Genomic DNA, 11,463 nt, shown 5'->3' on the forward strand with positions numbered 1-11,463 from the left:
GTGTGGACAGCATTCAAAATAAGCCATGGCTGTTTAGGGTTTGTGGTGATTAATGCTTAGGGAGTAAATATCTTTTCATCACAGAGTAGATTAGTTGAACAGGAGGAGGAGGGCGCTAATACAAAATTAAGTGCCATCTAATATTATACCAAACCTTAGATTAAATTTTTTTTTCTTAATGCAGTGCCCTTCTCATAGAGTGTAACCCATATTTTTGTTTTTACACTTTATAGACATGCTCTAAACATATCTATCTTACTAACTATATAACAAGTGAAGGTACCACTTTACAATAAGGCTCCCCTTATAGATGCTAATAAATAGTTTATAGCTATATTATTAATTAATTTGTAAATGCTTTATAAACCATTATTAATGGTTTATTATGCATTAGTTAAGGGTGAGAAAGAGGAAAAAAACTGACCGGTTTCTTGCCAAATAGTGAGCCAAATGTGTTCACCTATATATTTCATCTAGAGTTGCTATATTAAACATTTCAGACTAAGTTACTATCCTGTAAGCACAATCAGCATTTGTAAACATATTTTTTATCATATAAAATTGTACTTCAGAAATGCATTATAAATATCCACAACTATCAATCGGAGCTTTGTTGTAAAGTGTAAAGCATAAAACCATTTATTAATGAATAATAAATATTTATAAATGCCAAATGGGAGCCTTATTGTAAAGTGTAAAGCATAAAACCATTTATTTATGACTAATAAACATTTATAAATGCCAAATGGGAGCCTTATTGTAAAGTGTAAAGCATGACACCATTTATTTATGACTAATAAACATTTATAAATGCCAAATGGGAGCCTTATTGTAAAGTGTAAAGCATAACACCATTTATTAATGACTACTAAACATTTATAAATGACAAAAGATAGCTTTGTCGTAGTTTAAAACATGTCAACATTTATTAAGGACTAATAAACATTTATAAATGCCAAATGGGAGCCTTATTGTAAAGTGTAAAGCATAACACCATTTATTAATCACTAATAAACATTTATAAATGACAAAAGATAGCTTTGTCGTAAAGTTTAAAACATGTCAACATTTATTAATCACTAACAAACATTTATAATTGCCAAAAGTGAGTCTTAAATGTATAATGTCACCATTTATAACACTTAGACCTAAATTACAATCAGTGCTTGAAATAACATTTAACTACTGTCAAAAATGGCAATGTATTGTAAGAGTAACACATGTAACATTAAATGTGTTTTTTAAAACACCAAACAGTCACCCACTCCAAAAAAAGTTCATGCCAGACTGGTTCAAACTGGAAATATTTTTTGAAATGTCCTTAAATAAGCGTCCCAGTGGTCCATCAGGGTGTCGCGCTCCAGTTCCTCCTTAAGAAAAGTCAGTTTCTCTCGCTCCTTGTTAAGAAGGGCAGTTGCAGTAGGGGCAGGATTAGAAGAAGAATCTAAAGAACAAACAATTATTAAATTACAATACTAAAATAATTTATAATCTAAACTTGGGAAACTCAAATAAAATATTGATTAAAAACGGTTACAACTTGAATTTATAAAAAGCCACTTTGTAAAAATTATGTTATATACACATGTGGTGGTTCAGACATTTCTAAAACAAGGCAAATAATTCTTATGTGTACTGCCTTACCAGGGTGTTTAATATAAATTTAATGATGCACATAAACAAAACTAAAAATATACAACTAAGTGATATCAATCGTTTGGAATAACCAATAGTAATAGAGCTATTCACATGTTATGTGATGTTAGTTAGCCACTGTAGCTAGCAGCCAAATGGCTCGGTAGCTAGCTAGCTAGCATTATACTCACCTTCATGTCTAACTGCTGACGTCGTTGGCTTAGTGCAATCTAGATCATCCAGTCTCTGCTTTTTGTATCTCTTCGAACGTGTGCTAACTGTGTAAGTCGCAGACGCACACAAATTTTTATCTTCTGCTCCATCCATGGCGCAGCAACTTGAACGAGCGCCTTCAGTGTGTCTGTTCGTGCCCCTTTGGCTTGACCAAGGAGGGGCTTTCCTTAATAAAGTTAACTGTGATTGGATGGTTGTATAAGCTCCTCTGCGTTTAAATTAAATTTGTTTTCCCTCCCTTTGGCAGCAGAACATATTTTTTTAGCATGAATCCAGCGGGTTAGATCTACATAACAAAGTCGGAGATACATTATAACAGGTGAGACAATCCTCTTTTTTGCGTGGGACTATTTTTGATTATAGGGCTTGTTTTATATAGCATGTGAAGTTCTTTAACTCTGAACCGATTTGCACTAGACTCCCATAGAGTATTTTACGGTGTTTCGAGGTGATAATAAAATAAATTACTCATTTTTTTCCACCAGAATGTCTTTGGGAATGAGATTGCGCACCAGAATAGAAGGAAAACAAACTAAATATAAGGCACTAAGGCTCATTAAATGGCTGCAGAAGAAACACCTGCTAAAAAAGAAGCTTAGATGTCCTGTTTGTCACCATAAGATGAAAATGATTTCCGTGGTGAAGAAAGACCAATATATGTGGTATGTATAATGCATGATAATGTAGTGCATGTAGTAAATATAACAAAATATTTCGGTTATCAATGCAAGAGGGAGCATTAACCTCTTTTCATTATTATTTTCTTCATACTTAATTTTGTGATTATCTTTTCAATTAATGCTCTTGTTTAAGGGTCCATTTCTTTACTTAACTCATTGATATGTTCTCAGGTGCTGCAAAAGAGCAAGTCAAAGTTTCCAGAACAATTAGAACTGGCTCCCTCTTTGAGAAATCAAAAACATCTCTTTTCAGTTGGATGAAGTTCATTTACAGGTATATGTAGATGTAGACATTAATAGCAATGCACCTTTCATAATTGAACACCAATACGAGACTTGTGAAATAAAATTAGGGCCTCAGTAAGTAATAATTGCCTCAATTTCTATCACAGATTTTCACAACGGCTCAGGCTCAGACAAATAGATTTGATCGATGATGAAGTGGCTGGCAGCTCCAGAACACTAAGTAGCATGGCAAGACACATTCGACATGTTTGTATACGTGCAATTAAAAGACACAGAATAAACAATGGACACCGTCTTGGTGGTGACAGAGAATTTGTGGTTATAGATGAAAGCTGTCTCCATCATCAGCGAAAGGTTGGTAAACTCTCAGACAGGTTTGTTAGAATCAATGCAGATCTGACTGTGTCCTCTAAACATGGAAACCTTTACCATAAGTAAAAAAAAATAGTAGAAGCAACCATCTTTTTGAATGTTTCTTTGTAGATATTTAATTTCATTCTTTTTCATTTTAATTCTGTTTAATTTTATTCTTTTTGTTTTCAGTATGCACGTGGACGCTTTGGAAATGCATGGAAAAGGAAGAAATGGGTATTTGGAATGATGGGAATTAAAGACAAAAGGCGAAGGCTCGTGTTAAAACTTGTTGAAAAACGATCAAGGCGCCACCTTGTTCCTCTGATCAGACAGCATGTTAAGTTGGGTAGTGCCATTATCAGTGATGAGTGGAGAGCCTACAAGAATGTTTTGACAAACATAGGGTACAGACATTACACTGTAAATCACAGCAGGTGGTTTGTAGATCCTCAATCTGGCAGTCATACACAGCATATCGAAAGGGCTTGGATGACCATCAAAGGACATGTCCGTAGACTAAGAGGAAATCGCACTGAGAAGTTGCTGGAGGAACACCTGATGGTTCTTGAGTGGTCATCTTGGCTTGGTTCGCGACACCCTGATGGACCACTGGGACGCTTATTTAAGGACACACAAAAAATATTTCCAGTTTGAACCAGTCTGGCATGAACTTTTTTTGGAGTGGGTGACTGTTTGGTGTTTTAAAAAACACATTTAATGTTACATGTGTTACTCTTACAATACATTGCCATTTTTGACAGTAGTTAAATGTTATTTCAAGCACTGATTGTAATTTAGGTCTAAGTGTTATAAATGGTGACATTATACATTTAAGACTCACTTTTGGCAATTATAAATGTTTATTAGTGATTAATAAATGTTGACATGTTTTAAACTTTACGACAAAGCTATCTTTTGTCATTTATAAATGTTTATTAGTGATTAATAAATGGTGTTATGCTTTACACTTTACAATAAGGCTCCCATTTGGCATTTATAAATGTTTATTAGTCCTTAATAAATGTTGACATGTTTTAAACTTTACGACAAAGCTATCTTTTGTCATTTATAAATGTTTAGTAGTCATTAATAAATGGTGTTATGCTTTACACTTTACAATAAGGCTCCCATTTGGCATTTATAAATGTTTATTAGTCCTTAATAAATGTTGACATGTTTTAAACTTTACAACAAAACTCTCTTTTGTCATTTATGTTTAGTAGTCATTAATAAATGGTGTTATGCTTTACACTTTACAATAAGGCTCCCATTTGGCATTTATAAATGTTTATTAGTCATAAATAAATGGTGTCATGCTTTACACTTTACAATAAGGCTCCCATTTGGCATTTATAAATATTTATTATTCATTAATAAATGGTTTTATGCTTTACACTTTACAACAAAGCTCTGATTGATAGTTGTGGATATTTATAATGCATTTCTGAAGTACAATTTTATATGATAAAAAATATGTTTACAAATGCTGATTGTGCTTACAGGATAGTAACTTAGTCTGAAATGTTTAATATAGCAACTCTAGATGAAATATATAGGTGAACACATTTGGCTCACTATTTGGCAAGAAACCGGTCAGTTTTTTTCCTCTTTCTCACCCTTAACTAATGCATAATAAACCATTAATAATGGTTTATAAAGCATTTACAGATTAATTAATAATATAGCTATAAACTATTTATTAGCATCTATAAGGGGAGCCTTATTGTAAAGTGGTACCCAAGTGAAACATATATACTTGTTAGGTTTAGGTTAATTTAAGGGTTTAGCACTTAGTTGTATTGTTTTAAATGTAGGGGTAAGAATCCTGGGAGTACATTCATCTGATTGCAGTTAGAAAGTTTAACAAAGCGATTGTGTTTATATGTTGCCCCTCCCCCCTTCACAGGGGGTGGAGCAGGCTAACTGCTAACAGAAAAACTTTTTGCTAAAACCTGAGAATGATTCATTAAAATGAAGTCAAACATAATACTGCACCTTACTGTCACTGGCACAAGTCAAAAGCAAAGATCACGTTGAGATGGGTAATGAACAGGTAGACAGGCATGGAGAACAAAAAAGACCAATGACATCTGTTCCACAGCATTTAATGAACAACTTCAAAGATAATTTACATCGATGAAGGCTGCATACACTCAAATCAAGTAAGTTTTCCTTTCTTTTTTCTGAGGCTCCAGGGCAGATAGGTTTCCAAAAAAGAGGCCGTGAGAGAGTGGATCCAGCAGGTTCACAAGTAAGGACTTCAGCAAGCACATCAGCAAGACTTTCTACTGAAGAAGAGTAGAAGACAAGCAGGTAAGTATAGGTAAAGTTTGCAAAATGGTTTGGAGCTTAGCTACCATGCAGAGTAGGATAACAACCCGGTGACAAGTGGAGAGGAGAGTTGGATTTAAGTGCTGCCAATGACTGGCGATAGAAAATGGGTGCACCTGCCAAGTCCTACAGAATCTAAATCAAGTAATTTGTCACTGTCCTCACAAAGATAGCCAAAACATACATGCATGTTTGCATATTTGTGCCCCTCCCCCTACACACAGAGTGGAGCAGCCAGCAGTCAAAACATTTTGCCAAAATAAGCTGGCACTGTACTTACTCAAGTCCCCATAATATACGTCCCAAATTTAAAGTAGTTCAGCTAAACAGTTATCATAATAGAAATTGAACAGATGGACACACAGAGATTTCTCACAAGTAAGATTTTAAAAAAGGACAATTGGAGGCCAAATTACTACACAAGGCAAGCGAGGTCTAAGTTAAGCCATAAACAACATAGCTATGATAATCAGGTCTAAAATATTAGTTTTACTGAATATAAGCTAGTATTATTCTTTACTAAAGACCGAAGGTGTTTCTATTCCTGAAGATTCACATTGTAGTGACTTCTTCTGAATCTCTTTGTACACCTCCTCTTTGTAATTATGCAGCAAAGGTCTTGCAGATGTGTCATGTAGAGAAAAAGATTGGTCAAGTGCAGACTGGAAGTCGATACAGCTATTGGCAGGGGCGGCAGCAGGAGCAGCTCTCCCGATGCATTGATCAGTGATGCCATATGTAGGAATCAGCAGAATGTTTGACTTGAAATCCATACACATCTATCCACAAATTCCAACCACCAACACAACACAAGTCACAGCTGACCTGCTGAAAGTCTAGCAATCTAAGACTAAGAAAGCATGTATGTTTGTGAATCAGGAGAAGAAAAAAGCTTTCAGTTATCATCTGCTTCATTGAAAAGCTTTATTAAGGATTTTTTACCATATGACAAAATTGGTCTATATATATATATATATATATATATATATATATATATATATGTGTGTGTGTGTGTGTGTATATATATATATATTAGGGATGCACCGATACCACTTTTTCGGAAACAAGTATGAGTACTTGCATTTCAGTACTCGCCGATACCGATACCGATACCGATACCGAGTACTTAATAAAAACATGATTTAAATTTGCAGGTAACAGCTTTAGTCCTATAATTTAACAAAAAACAAACAAACAAGGGACTAGTTTGGAATTAAGAACATTTACTTAAAATGAAAAGCATGCTGTATGCAACATATTACAGAATAAATAATTATAAAAAAACAAAATTTAATTTTAAATTTGTTCGTCTGTTTCTCTGTTTAGAAGTCTCACTAGCACAGTCACAGCTGGGATGACATCAGAGGCTAGTGCGTCGTAGCTGCTCACTTTTTTAGTTAGTTCCTCAAAGGGGGCGAGGATGGCAACAGTTGTCTCCATAAGAGCCCATTGGTGAGCGGTGAGATAGTCAGGGAGTTCATGCTCCGACACATACACGCCCAGCACTCGTTTTTGCTCAATGAGGGACTGGAGCATGTAATACGTGCTGTTCCAGCGCGTCTGTACGTCCTGCTGCAGTCTCTTTATTGGCTGGTTGAGCTGTCCCTGAATGTCCTCGAGGCGGGAGTAGGCTAAGGCGGAATGTTTAAAATGCCCAACTATTTTCCGTCCCACTGCTATAGCATCAGCTATGCTCCTCTGTGCTAATAAGCATGGGTAAATAAGCGTGGGCAAACTCTTTGTACTCGTTGCTGTGTTGGGATTTTAGGTGCTTGATTAAATTGCTTGTGTTAAATGCACTACCTTTCGAGCCTCCTCTGGACAATTTCGCTGAGCACAATTTGCAGTCCACCTTTGTTTTCACGCCTTCGTTCACTTTGAAATAGCTCCACACAGCTGATATGTCTCGCCTCGCTTTCTCCCCGCTCTGAGCTGCAGCCGGGGCCTGGGGGTGGGCACTCGGGGCCTGGGGGCAGGCACTCGGCACCTGTGATTAACCCTTACATAGACAGGTCTCAGACCGTGGTATCGGTCCTCGGTATCGGGGGACTTTTAACGAGTACGAGTACTTTAGAAAATGTGGTATCGAGGCCGATACCCGATACCGGTATCGGTGCATCCCTAAGCTATATATATATATATATATATATATATATATATATATATATATATATATATATAGCAGCTGGATAGCGTAGTGGTTAAACTACACGCCTTTGGAACAGAGGATCGCAAGTTCGATTCCTGCCTGGGGCGTCTGTATCCAGTAAAGGGTCCTAAGGCTAGACCCCCTATGCTAAGCAAGCCTACCGCAGACATGAGCGAGACAGATAAATATGAAGGCATGCCGGCTCGGACGTCGCCCGGATCAACAAGGTCCGCGTCAGGTGTTGAGGAACCAGGGCACCCTGACGAAAAGTGGGCTACTGGAACAAGAAGGCATCGGTGGGCAAGGGACGAAAACAGGGCGTTGTTGGAATGCTACTACGCAAGTAACCCCGGCGGAAGGGGCTACATGAATAGGATGAGGGACCTATGGATTCTTCGATACCCAACATCCACAATGACGGCGAAACAACTAGTAGCTCAGTGTTCCAACATTCGAAAGAAGGGACTGCTCTCACAGCTAGAGATTGACGAGGTACAACACAAATGCTACGGCAAGGAGGAGTCAGGACGCCAGGTCAGGGGGGAGATATCATCACCCCCACCCGAGATTGGGTACATAGCCCCAAGTGCGATAGGAGAAGGATCGTTGAGTGCGAGAGGAACTGACCTGAAAAATAGGATCATGGCCAAGCTTGAAACCTGGATCCCCCCGCGTAGCCGGTTACCAAGATTACGTGAAGTACCCTCAGAAGGTCTGCTAGATGATGTTAATGCAGCACTACGGGCAATACCTACAACCACGATTACCGACACTAACAAGCTGATCTACAATACGGCAGCAGTGATCAGTGAGATGCTTGGCTACAAGTTGAACAGCCACAAGGGGCAGTACCCTCCATGGAGAAGGAGGCTAGAGGGCAAGATCAAAGTAGCACGGAGGGAGGTTAGCCAACTAACGGAGTTGCAGAAAGGTGCGACAAATAAGGTGCCTAAGAAATACAGCAAGTTGTCCATACCTGAGGCCTTGGAAACTGTTAACGAAAGACACCCGGAATGGCTAACTGAAGGCCGGACGGTCCTGATCCCCAAGGACCCCAAGAAGGGACCGGTCCCCTCCAACTACCGACCAATAACCTGCCTCAGTACTACATGGAAGCTCCTGTCAGGCATCATATCGGCTAAGATGAACAGGCACATGGGTCAATACATGAGCGGGACACAGAAAGGAATTGGCAAGAATACCAGAGGTGCAAAACACCAGCTACTGGTAGACAGAACAATCAGCCGAGACTGCAAGACCAGACTGACCAACCTGTGCACTGCCTGGATTGATTACAAGAAGGCCTATGACTCAATGCCCCACAGCTGGATACTGGAATGCCTAGAATTGTACAAGATCAATGGGACCCTAAGAGCCTTCATCAGGAACTCAATGGGGATGTGGCGTACAACACTAGAGGCCAACTCCAAGCCCATAGCACAAGTTACCATCAAGTGCGGGATCTACCAAGGAGATGCTCTGTCCCCACTGCTGTTCTGCATAGGCCTGAACCCCCTCAGTGAGATCATTAACAAGACTGGCTACGGATACCGACTACGGAACGGAGCAGTTGTCAGCCACCTCCTGTACATGGATGACATCAAGCTGTATGCCAAGAGTGAACGAGACATCGATTCACTGATCCACACTACCAGGCTATACAGCAATGACATTGGAATGTCGTTCGGACTGGAGAAGTGTAGTCGAATGGTAACAAAGAGAGGGAAGGTAGTCAGAACTGAGGGGATTGAACTACCAGAAGGCAACATTGCAGACATAGAGGACAGTTACAAGTACCTGGGGATCCCGCAGGCAAATGGGAACCATGAAGAGGCCGCTAGAAAGGCTGCAACCACCAAGTACCTGCAGAGGGTCAGGCAAGTCCTGAGGAGTCAGCTGAATGGTAAGAACAAGATCCGGGCCATCAACACATACGCCCTGCCCGTGATCAGGTACCCTGCTGGGGTAATAAGCTGGCCAAAGGAGGAGATAGAAGCCACTGACATAAAGACAAGAAAGCTCCTGACCATGCATGGAGGGTTTCACCCCAAGTCCAGCACCCTGAGGCTGTACGCTAAGCGGAAGGAAGGGGGCCGGGGACTGGTGAGTGTCAGCACCACAGTCCAGGATGAGACAAGGAACATCCAAGAATACATTGGGAAGATGGCCCCAACTGACCGAGTGCTCAGTGAATACCTCAGGCAGCAGAAACCCAAGAAAGAGGAGGGAGACGAGGAACCATCATGGAAGGACAGGCCCCTGCACGGTATGTACCACCGGCAGATAGAGGAGGTGGCTGATATCCAGAAATCCTACCAGTGGCTGGACAAAGCTGGACTGAAAGACAGCACAGAGGCACTAATCATGGCAGCACAAGAACAAGCTCTGAGTACAAGATCCATAGAGGCTGGGGTCTATCACACCAGGCAAGACCCCAGGTGCAGGCTGTGTAAAGATGCCCCAGAGACTATCCAGCACATAACAGCAGGGTGCAAGATGCTAGCAGGCAAGGCATACATGGAACGCCATAACCAAGTGGCCGGCATAGTGTACAGGAACATCTGTGCCGAGTATAACCTAGAAGTCCCAAGGTCAAAATGGGAGATGCCCCCAAGGGTGGTGGAGAATGACCGAGCTAAGATCCTGTGGGACTTCCAGATACAGACGGACAAAATGGTGGTGGCTAACCAACCGGACATAGTGGTGGTAGACAAACAGAAGAAGACGGCCGTAGTGATCGATGTAGCGGTTCCCAATGACAGCAATATCAGGAAGAAGGAACACGAGAAGCTGGAGAAATACCAAGGGCTCAGAGAAGAGCTCGAGAGGATGTGGAGGGTGAAGGTAACGGTGGTCCCCGTGGTAATCGGAGCACTAGGTGCGGTGACTCCCAAGCTAGGCGAGTGGCTCCAGCAGATCCCGGGAACAACATCGGAGATCTCTGTCCAGAAGAGTGCAGCCCTGGGAACAGCTAAGATACTGCGCAGGACCCTCAAGCTCCCAGGCCTCTGGTAGAGGACCCGAGCTTGAAGGATAAACCGCCCGCAGGGGCGTGCTGGGTGTTTTATGTGTGTGTGTGTGTGTGTGTGTGTGTGTGTGTGTGTTTATTTATTTATTTATATTTGTAAAATGAGACAAACATAGCATATACTCCGTACTGTTAATGTATTCTTCAGAAATATGAGTATTACAATATACACATCCTTTTGGAGGAAGATGCATGTAAACACTGTTTTTTGACACAAGCACTAAAACAGGCCCAAACCATGATAGTACCACCACCATGTCATGGAATAAGGTTCTTTCACTAGAACGCTTTTGAATGTTTTCTCATTTAAAACCAAGGTTTCTATTTTTGTCACATCCACCCACAAGCAAACTGCCTTCTGGCTCATCTTTAGCAGCATGGAGCATTGGCTTTCTCCTTGCAGTCAGGCCATGCATTGTTGTTCATCAGATGTTCACCCGTGCCAGATTTTCATCCCAGTGACTGAAAACACAGAGTTCTAATTTCACCATCAAATTACCTACTAAGGAACACAAATAATCAACTTTGTATAATGCTTGAATCCTTGAATTTCTTTAATATCCTTCAATGAGTTTTTAAAGTTACATCAATATCATAATTTCATTCATAATTATACTAGAAATATTTAATCAAGAAGATCTTGTGCATTTCTTGTTGTTACAAATTGAAGGGCAACAATTAGTGATGCATAACTCTCAGTAATTACAGAAAAAGTTGCATTGTCATCTGCAAGTCTTCCATTGAATGCAATGTTGCATTATAAGTGGCAGAAAGTTGATTCATTTTAATAATCTTATAATGAAAGC

The 11,463-nt window shown here is 40.0% G+C and overlaps 1 long non-coding RNA gene across 1 annotated transcript; it reads left to right on the top strand.

Moving 5' to 3' along the window:
• The first annotated feature begins 2,141 nt into the window (after positions 1 to 2,141).
• Positions 2,142 to 4,870, top strand: LOC308393962. The gene is made up of 3 exons (XR_013971067.1): positions 2,142 to 2,188; positions 2,355 to 2,531; positions 3,339 to 4,870. It is a non-coding gene; the product is annotated as an uncharacterized lncRNA (long non-coding RNA).
• The last annotated feature ends 6,593 nt before the right edge of the window (positions 4,871 to 11,463 follow it).

Source organism: Rhamphochromis sp. 'chilingali' (assembly GCF_963969265.1).
Source record: "Rhamphochromis sp. 'chilingali' genome assembly, chromosome: 3".
Taxonomy (NCBI): domain Eukaryota; kingdom Metazoa; phylum Chordata; class Actinopteri; order Cichliformes; family Cichlidae; genus Rhamphochromis; species Rhamphochromis sp. 'chilingali'.